Source organism: Pinus tabuliformis, chromosome 4_1 (assembly GCF_031772625.1).
Source record: "Pinus tabuliformis cultivar Carrire ecotype Pingquan chromosome 4_1, CPIR1, whole genome shotgun sequence".
Classification (NCBI taxonomy): domain Eukaryota; kingdom Viridiplantae; phylum Streptophyta; class Pinopsida; order Pinales; family Pinaceae; genus Pinus; species Pinus tabuliformis.
Window position 1 is genome coordinate 497,694,384 of NC_142303.1, and position 9,511 is coordinate 497,703,894.

At 31.7% G+C, this 9,511-nt stretch overlaps 1 pseudogene across 1 annotated transcript in view; it reads left to right on the plus strand.

The window, feature by feature from the left end:
• LOC149176694 (protein PMR5-like) overlaps positions 1-5,248 on the plus strand; it is a 45,453-nt pseudogene extending 40,205 nt beyond the window's left edge. The window contains exons 4-7 of the transcript XR_016258356.1: positions 4,139-4,395; positions 4,500-4,671; positions 4,753-4,942; positions 5,065-5,248. The product of XR_016258356.1 is annotated as a protein PMR5-like (transcript). The remainder of the gene's footprint in view (positions 1-4,138; positions 4,396-4,499; positions 4,672-4,752; positions 4,943-5,064) is intronic.
• Positions 5,249-9,511: the final 4,263 nt, after the last annotated feature.

Consider the following 9,511-nt stretch of genomic DNA (forward strand, 5'->3'; position numbering starts at 1 on the left):
TTTAAGAAAATCTTTAATTATCTCTTAGACAATATTAACAGTGTTGTTAGATATGGAAATTGTCAAATTACCAATCCCAAGCATCATGAGAATGAATGAATTTGTAAGAGCTCCGTGCACTCTTGATAGTATATAATTTTATTTTATTTAAAGATGAAGTTTGAATCTATACCTGAAGATTTGAATAAATAATTTCATTTATATAGTTATAAGAAGAGCTTCGGTGTAAATCACATATAGAAAGACCTTTGTCGATGCGTTTCGAGCCAGCAAGTGTGGCTCATCGTCAGGACAAGTTGAAGAAACAGATCCAGCTTTGTGTGTTAAATAGTCTGAGCAGGGCCTCCAACAGCTATCTAGATTAATGGCTAGCTTTGACTTAGGGACAGTCAAAAAGTCAAATTGATTATTTCAAGGAAGATAGTAATGACCATACCTATATATAAATATATAATTATATAAATGAAATAATTTAAGAAGGGGTTTACTTTAATAATTAGTTAAAATGTATAATTTAATAATTAAATTTTTTTATTAAATGGGAATTAGTTAAATTGAAGACCTAACTTATTTATAAATAAGGTAAATTTAATTAAATAAAATAAATAATAATAATATAAATCAGCAAATAAATACATAATAATAATAATAATATATTCGCTAAATAAATAAATAAATAGATAAAAATCTATATAAAAATAAAAAATAATAATAATATATATGAATTAGCTATGAAAGAAATAATAAAGTTAATAATGATAAGAAAATAACTAATATATATCCATTGATAAATAAATAAATTACCAATACTAACAATATATAAAAATTAGTTACGAAAAAATAATAAAATAATAATAATAATAATAATATATATTCGCTAATAGATAATTAATTAATTAATATATATATATATATATATATATATAAAAGATAAATAAAATAAAATAATATATATATATATATATATAAAATAATAATAATAATAATAATAATAATAAGTAAATAAATATTAGCTATGATAATAGATACCAATATCAATCAGGGAAAAAGGAGCGACACAAAATAAACAGGAGAAGGCCTGGAAAGAGTCCAGAGCCAAAAAGGATAAACCCTAGGAGATAGGAAGGCTCCAGGGGAACGACGAAAGCGAAAAAGATGAAAGAGGGGGGGAGACTAAGATGAAAGGGCAGGGATCCAACATCTACTGATCTTCCAGTTGTCATCTCTATTGACGGCTGGAAGATCAGTAGATGTTGGATCCCTGCCCTTTCATCTTAGTCTCCCCCCCTCTTTCATCTTTTTCGCTTTCGTCGTTTCCCTGGAGCCTTCCTATCTCCTAGGGTTTATCCTTTTTGGCTCTGGACTCTTTCCAAGCCTTCTCCTGTTTATTTTGTGTCGCTCTTTTTTCCTTAATTGATATTGGTATCTATTATCATAGCTAATATTTATTTACTTATTATATATATATATATATATATATATATATATATATATATATATATATATATTTAATTAATTAATTTATCTTTTATATATATATATATATATATATTTTAATTAATTATTTATTTATCTATTAACGAATATATATTATTATTATTATTATTTTGCTTATTTTTATTGTTGAGTCGTCCCCTTTTCCTTAATTATTATTGTTATAACAAATATTTATTTAGTTATGTTTTTATTATTATTATTTATTTATTAGTTCTTTGTAACTAATTTTGATAAATATTATTATTATTTTATTATATACTAATTTTATTTATCTATTAAGGAATATATATTATTATTATTATTTTTTGGTAAGTAATTTTTATATATTGTTAGTGTTGGTAATTTATCTATTTATTAACGGATATATATTAGTTATTTTCTTATCATTATTTACTTTATTATTTATTTCATAACTAATTCATATATATTATTATTATTTTTTATTTTTATATAGATTTTTATCTATTTATTTATTTATCTAGCAAATATATATTATTATTATGTATTTATTTGCTGATTTGTATTATTATTATTTATTTTATTTAATTACATTTACCTTATTTATAAATAAGTTAGGTCTTCAATTTAACTAATTCCCATTTAATAAAAATTTTTAATTATTAAATTATACATTTTAACAAATTATTAAAGTAAACCCCTTCTTAAATTATTTCATTTATATAATTATATATTTATATATAGTTATGGTCATTACTATCTTTCTTGAAATAATCAATTTGACTTTTTGACTGTCCCTAAGTCAAAGCTAGCCGTTAATCTAGATAGTTGTTGGAGGCCCTGCTCAGACTATTTAACACGCAAAGCTGGATCTCTTTCTTCAACTTGACTGGTTCTAAACACGTCGAAAAAGGTCTTTCTATATGTGATTTACTCCTTATAACTATTTTGGATGACAGAAGTCCCAATTCAACAATTCATTTATATAATTGTAAATAAAAATAAATTTATAAATTAAAATATTCTTAATTTTTTAAAAATAATTGTTAATTTGAATATTTTAACTATCTTACAATTTTCATGTCGATTATTTTTTAATTCCTATATTCGAAATTTTGAAATATGTGGGAAGCTTGTTTCATTAAATGCAATGTCATTTGGCGTCTATGTAATTCGATGTTAAGCTACTACTAAACGCAATTTATATTTTTGGATATATCGCCTCGAATCTAAAGCATTGGCATCTCATACTACATTTCTGTGAATAATATATTAACCCGATTTGATTGTGATTGGCACCATGGGACATTCTGCCCAAAACTTAAGAGGGGTTCAGATATATTCGCTCACGCGTTAATGCAGCATTGAGCGACGATTTCTGATTGGCACCACGGAATCTCCCGACCGAAAGATTCTCCAATGCATTCATTCGCCGGTCAAAGCTGCCATGTATTTCTGATGTGATGGATACATGAGACGATTCACATGAAACCAAATAAATAACATGAATTACTTCCCTTACCCTTGAAGGACGAGTCACATGAAACGTGTTGTACCAATTGAGTCACATGGAATTCTTTGTTATGCTCCAGTCATGTCAGTTATGTGATACAGAGCATTCCATTTTCATGATTAATTGAATGCTTGAGGCTCATTTATACGAAACTCATCCAAAGGCATTCCAATGTCTTCGCTCCAAGTAGTCTTCCATCCGATATCTAAAATGATCACTTTGAAGATTCGAAATACTGACACCAAATAAATAACATGAATTACTTCCCTTACCCTTGAAGGACGAGTCACATGAAACGTGTTGTACCAATTGAGTCACATGGAATTGTTTGGCATTCCATTTTCATGAGTAATTAAATGCTTGAGGCCCATTTATACGAAACTCATCCAAAGGCATTCCAAAGTCTTCGCTCCAAGTAGTCTTCCATCCGATATCTGAAATGATCGCTTTGAAGATTCGAAATACTGCATTAAATTGTTCATGTTTTGCGCTCTACACGTCCCAGAATTCTGCGTTTGCGATCATTTCAGCAGGAACGGAAAGATGTGAGAAGGATTTTTGTTGTTTTATCTTTATGTGCAGGATTGAAATGGGCAGAATTGGAAAGAGTTCGTTACATCAATTCTTCCAACCTTTTGGTTTAGAGTGCTCTTCTCATGACTTCCTTAGTCAATGGGGTAGGTGAAAGCTAGATACTTTTGAACTTGGTTGGTGATAATGAGGTATATCTAGCGGCAACATCCTTGTATCGCTGTTGTGTTGTGATCGTAAAAGTTCTGTATAGTGTCGTAATGTTCACTTATCCACTAAATTCTCACATGAAACACACACATTTTTCAATTGCATTTCCCAGCTACCTTTGTATTAAATCGAGCATTTCCATCCGTTTGTCCCAATGTTACTCAATGAGTTTACATACCTTTTCAATCTGTTTTCCACAATTCCTTCATAACCATCCATATCATTATGTGTAATTAGGTCGATAGGTTTTCCTATGCATTAACACTTGTCAACATTTTTATCCAGTTCTGTCCCATTTTTATCCAGTTCTGTCCCATCAAGTGAGATACTTTCAACCATTGATTTGAAGTGTCATCTAGCAAGCATGAGTTGCAATTTCAATGTTTTTTTCCAAATATTAGTTGAGTTGCCTTCTTTTTCACCTCCTAGTTCTGCTGTGCATTGTACCTAGCCCTGTTATGCAAAGAAGAAGTTAAATCCATCCAGAACCTCACAATGTCGGATATAGCCATTGGAACCAGATGCAATATATTCTCTGGGCACTGGGTTCACGATTTATCGTACCCGCTGTATGACTGGAGTAAATGCCCTTATATCGATGGCGAATTCAACTGTCAGAAGAATGGAAGACCTGATTCGGACTACCAGAAATGGAGATGGAAGCCTGGTTACTGCAACCTTCGAAGGCACGAATACAAAAATCCCAAATAAATTTATATGTACACTTTGCTCGAGTAATTAAATATTATATTGCAGTGATTAAAATGATTTTGCTGTTTTATTGTCGCAGATTCAACGCGCTGGACATGCTGCAGAAGCTGAGGGGGAAAACATTAATGTTTGTGGGAGATTCACTGGATCGAGATCAATGGCAGTCCATGATTTGCCTTCTTCACGCAGCGTTGCCGCAAGGCAGAACATACGTGGTTTCTGGAGATATTCTTTCCAGTTTCAGAGCCATGGTGGGTACTGGTAGCTTAGTTAATATGATCTCTGTGATGTTATTGTATTAAGCTAAATTGTTATGATTTGGGTATTGGCAGGATTACCGAGTTACAATGTCATTTTATCGAGCTCCTACCTGGTGGATATGGTGACCACTACGGTTCAAGGAAAGCAGAAAGTGGTGCTTCGTCTGGACTCGGCCGAGAGTAATGGCAGAGGATGGAAGGGAGCCGATATTCTTGTTTTTAACTCGGGCCATTAGTGGACTCACAGAGGCAATCTCAGAGGGTACTTTTACGCAAGCCATTAATGGTAACTGTTAGATTTTTTACTCTGATCTTTTATGGCACTGTGATCTTTAATGGCGGACTGGATGACTGACACTTTGTTCGGGTAAAAAAACAAAGCAGTTGGGATTACCTGCAGGAAGGGAATACTTTATACACGAGCATGGATTTCATGGTGGCTTACCGGAAAGGAATGACTACGTGGGTAAAGTGGATTGATTCCAACATCGATACCAGCAGAACGGAAGTCCTTTTCCGCAGTTTCTCGCCCTCGCATTCCAGGTTTAGTAATCTCAGATCCGGTTGAAAATGTGAAAAAATTGCTTGTGATGAATGGCGTTTGCTTGATTTTTTAATGAATCTTTGTGCTTTGCAGTACTATTAATTAAATATAAAAATTAAACTTAAAAATATTATAGTTATGAATCATCATTTCTTTCGATAACATATTTTATTATATTTCACAATTATGTGTGTGTGTTATGTTTTATAATCTCTTTTCATTTTTAATTTTTAATTTGATATTTTCATTTTAAATCATCCATGGTCAACCATTGTCCAACCTCTGGTTTTGACAATGGTTGTCTTGATATGTTGTTAATTGTTGTTGGTTTTTGTTTACTGTTGTTTAGTGTTGTTAATTGTTGTTGGCTATCTTGATATGTCTCTACAGTCAACCATGATAAATGATGGTTAATCATGCTTGATTATGGTCAACCATGGTCAATATCTTTATGGTCAACCATGATCAACCATGGTCAATGATGGTCAACCATGATTAACCATGGATAAATTTCATCAACCACGATCAACCTTGATTAAAATCCCTTTCATCATGATCAACAATGATGGTCAACCATGGACAATCATGGTCAACGATGGTCAGCCATGGCTAATCATGTTCAACCATGTTTTATAAAATCAAAACATGGCAAACCATGGTCAATCATGGTCAAACGTCACATTGTGGCAAATATTGTTTGGATATGGAAATAAACCATGGTCAACCATGGTCCAACATCATATTGTGCTAAATATTGTTTCGATATGAAAATCAATCATGGCCAAGCATGATCAACCATGGTCCAATGTAGCATTGTGACAAGGATTGTCTTAATATTGAAATCAAACATAGGAAACCATGTTTATTTTAGGGCTTATAATATTTATTTTAGGGTTTATATACCTTAGGCTTATAATTTTTATCCCTTGGGTTTATTACTCCCTTCATTTTATACTATCAATCCCTTGGGTATAATCATCTAAGGGTTCATATTCCTAGGGTTTTTTTATTCACTTAGGGTTATAGTCCCTTGTGTTTTTAGTATTAATCCCTATGGTTTATTATTCCCTTGGGTTTATAATATCAATCATGGTTAACCATCGTCAACATTTTTTTATAAATTTAATCGCAGTCAACCATGATCAACCATATTTTCTAAAATCAATTGTAGTCAACCATGGTCCAACGTTGCATGGTGACAAATATTATCTCAATATTAAAATCAATCATTGTCTCAGCCATGGTTTAATGTTGCATTGTGACAAGGATTGTCACAATATGAAAATCAATCATGTTCAACCATGCTTATTTTAGTGTTTATAATATTTATCTGAGGGTTTATATGCCTTGGGTTTAAAATATTTGTTGGAATTGGGTTTAATATTAATCCCTTGGGTTCATAACCCAATGGGTTTATTATTCCCTTGGGTTTATAATATCAATCCTTAGGCTTTGTTATTCCCTTGGGTTTATAATATCAATCCTTAGGCTTTGTTATTCCTTTGGGTTTATAATATCAATCATGGTCAACCATGGTCAATCATAGTCCACCATGGTCTAATATCACATTGTGACAATGATTGTCTCAATATGAAAATTAACCATGGTCAACCATGGTCCAACGTCGCATTGTGACAAAGATTGTCTTGATATGAAAATCAATCATGGTCAAGCATGGTCAAGCATGGTCCAACATTGCATTGTGACAAGGATTGTCTCAAAATGGAAATGAACCATGGTCAACCATGTTTATTTTAGGGTTTATAATATTTATCTTAAGGTTTATATACCTTGGGTTTATAATTTTTATCCCTTAGTTTTATTATTCCCTTGGGTTTATAATATAAAACCCTAGGGTTTATTAATCTAAGGGTTCATATTCCTAGGTTTTAATATTATTCCTTTAGGTTTATAATCCATTGGGTTTTTAGTGCTAATCGCTAGGGTTTATATTCCCTTGGGTTTATAATATCGATCATGGTCAACCATGTTTTATAGTCCCTTATGGTTTTAGCACTAATCCATGGGGTTTATTATTCCCTTGGGTTTATAATATCAATCCATTGTGTTTAATAATCTAAGGGTTCATATTCTTAGGGTTTAATATTATTCACTTTGGTTTATAGTCCCTTGTATTTTTCGTATTAAAACCTAATGTTTATTATTCCCTTGGGTTTATAATATCAATCATGGTCAATCATGTTTTATAAATTCAATCATGGTAAATCATGAACAACCATATTTTATAAAATCAATCTTAGTTAACCATGATTACTCATGGTCAACCATGGTCCAACATCACATTGTGACAAAGATTGTCTCAATATGAATATCAATTATTGTCTCAACCATGGTCCAATGTCAGATTATGACAAAGATTGTCTAAATATGATATTCATGGTCAACTATGGTCAATCATGTTCAATCATAGTTAACATTGGTCAACCATGTTCAACCATGTTTTATAAAAGAAAACATGGTCATCCATGGTCAATCATGGTCGAACGTCGCATTGTGACAAATATTTCCTTGATATGGAAATTGACCATGGTTAAGCATGGTCGACCATGATCCAACGTCGCATTATGACAAGGATTGGCTCAATATGAAAATCAACCATGGTCAACCATGTTTATTTTAGTGTTTATAATATTTATCTTAGGGTTTATATATCTTGGGTTTATAATATTAGTCCCTTGGGTTCATAATACCTTGGGGTTTTAGTATTAATCCCTTGGGTTTATTATTCCTTTGGATTTATAATATCAATCCCTTGGGTTTATAATATCAATCATGGTTAGCCATCATTAATTATAGCCAACCATGGTTAACCATCGTCAACCATGGTTGAATATCGCATTGTGACATTGATTGTCTCAACATGAAGATCAACCATGGTCCAACATTGCATTGTAACAAAGATTGTCTCGATATGAAAATCAATCATGACCCACCATGGTCAACCATGGTTCGACGTTATATTATGATAAGGATTGTCTCAATATGGAAATCACCCATGGTCAACCATGTTTATTTTATGTTTTACAATATTTATATTAAGGTTTATATACCTTAAGTTTATAATTTTTATCCCTTTGGCTTAATATTCCCTTGGGTTTATAATATCAGTCCCTAGGGTTCATATTCCTAGGGTTTAATATTATTCCCTTAGGTTTATAATCACTTGGGTTTTTAGTGTTAATCCCTAGGGTTTATAACATTGATCACGGTAAACCATGTTTTATAGTCCCTTGTGTTTTTAGTATTAATACTTGGGGTTTATTATTCCCATGCGTTTATAATATTAATCATGGTCAACCATGTTTTATAATTCCAATAATGGTCAACCATATTTTATTAAATCAATCGTGGTCTTAATCATGATCAACCATGGTCCAATGTTTCATTATGTCAAATATTGTCTCAATATGAAAATCAATCATTGTCTCAACCATAGTCCAATGTCGCATTATGAAAAATATTGTCTCAATATGATAATCATGGTCAACCTTAGTTAACCATGGTCAACCATGTCTCATAAAATCAAACATGGTCAACCATGGTCAATCATATTCAACCATGGTCACATGTCGCATTGTGACAAACATCGTTTTAATATGAAAATCAACCATTGTTAAGCATGGTCAACCATGGTCCAATGTCACATTGTGACAAGGATTGTCTCAATATGAAAAGCAACCATGGTCAACCATGTTTATTTTAGTGTTTATATTAAACCTTCAGTTTAATATTATTCCCTTGGGTTCATAATCCCTTGGGGTTTTAGTATTAATCCCTTGGGTTTATAATATCAATCCCTTGGGTTTATATTATCAATCATGGTCAACCATGGTCAATCCTAGCCAACCATGGTCAAATATCACATTATGACAATGTTTGTCGCAATATGAAAATCAATCATGGTCAACCATGGTCCAACGTCACATGGTGACAAAGATTGTCTCGATATGAAAATCAATCATGGTCAACCCTGGTCGAACGTTGCATTGTGATAAGGATTTTCTTTATATGGAAATCAACCATTGTCAACCATGCTTCTTTTAGGGTTTATAATATTTATCTTAGATTTTATCTATGTTGGGTTTATAATTTTTATCCTTTGGGTTTATTATTCCCTTCTTCTTATTAATATAAGGGTCCATATTCCTAGGGTTTAATATTATTCCCTTAGGTTTATAGCCCTTTGGGTTTTTAGTATTAATCCCTAGGGTTTATTATTCCCTTGGGTTTATAGTAATGATCATGGTCAACCATTTTTTACAAATT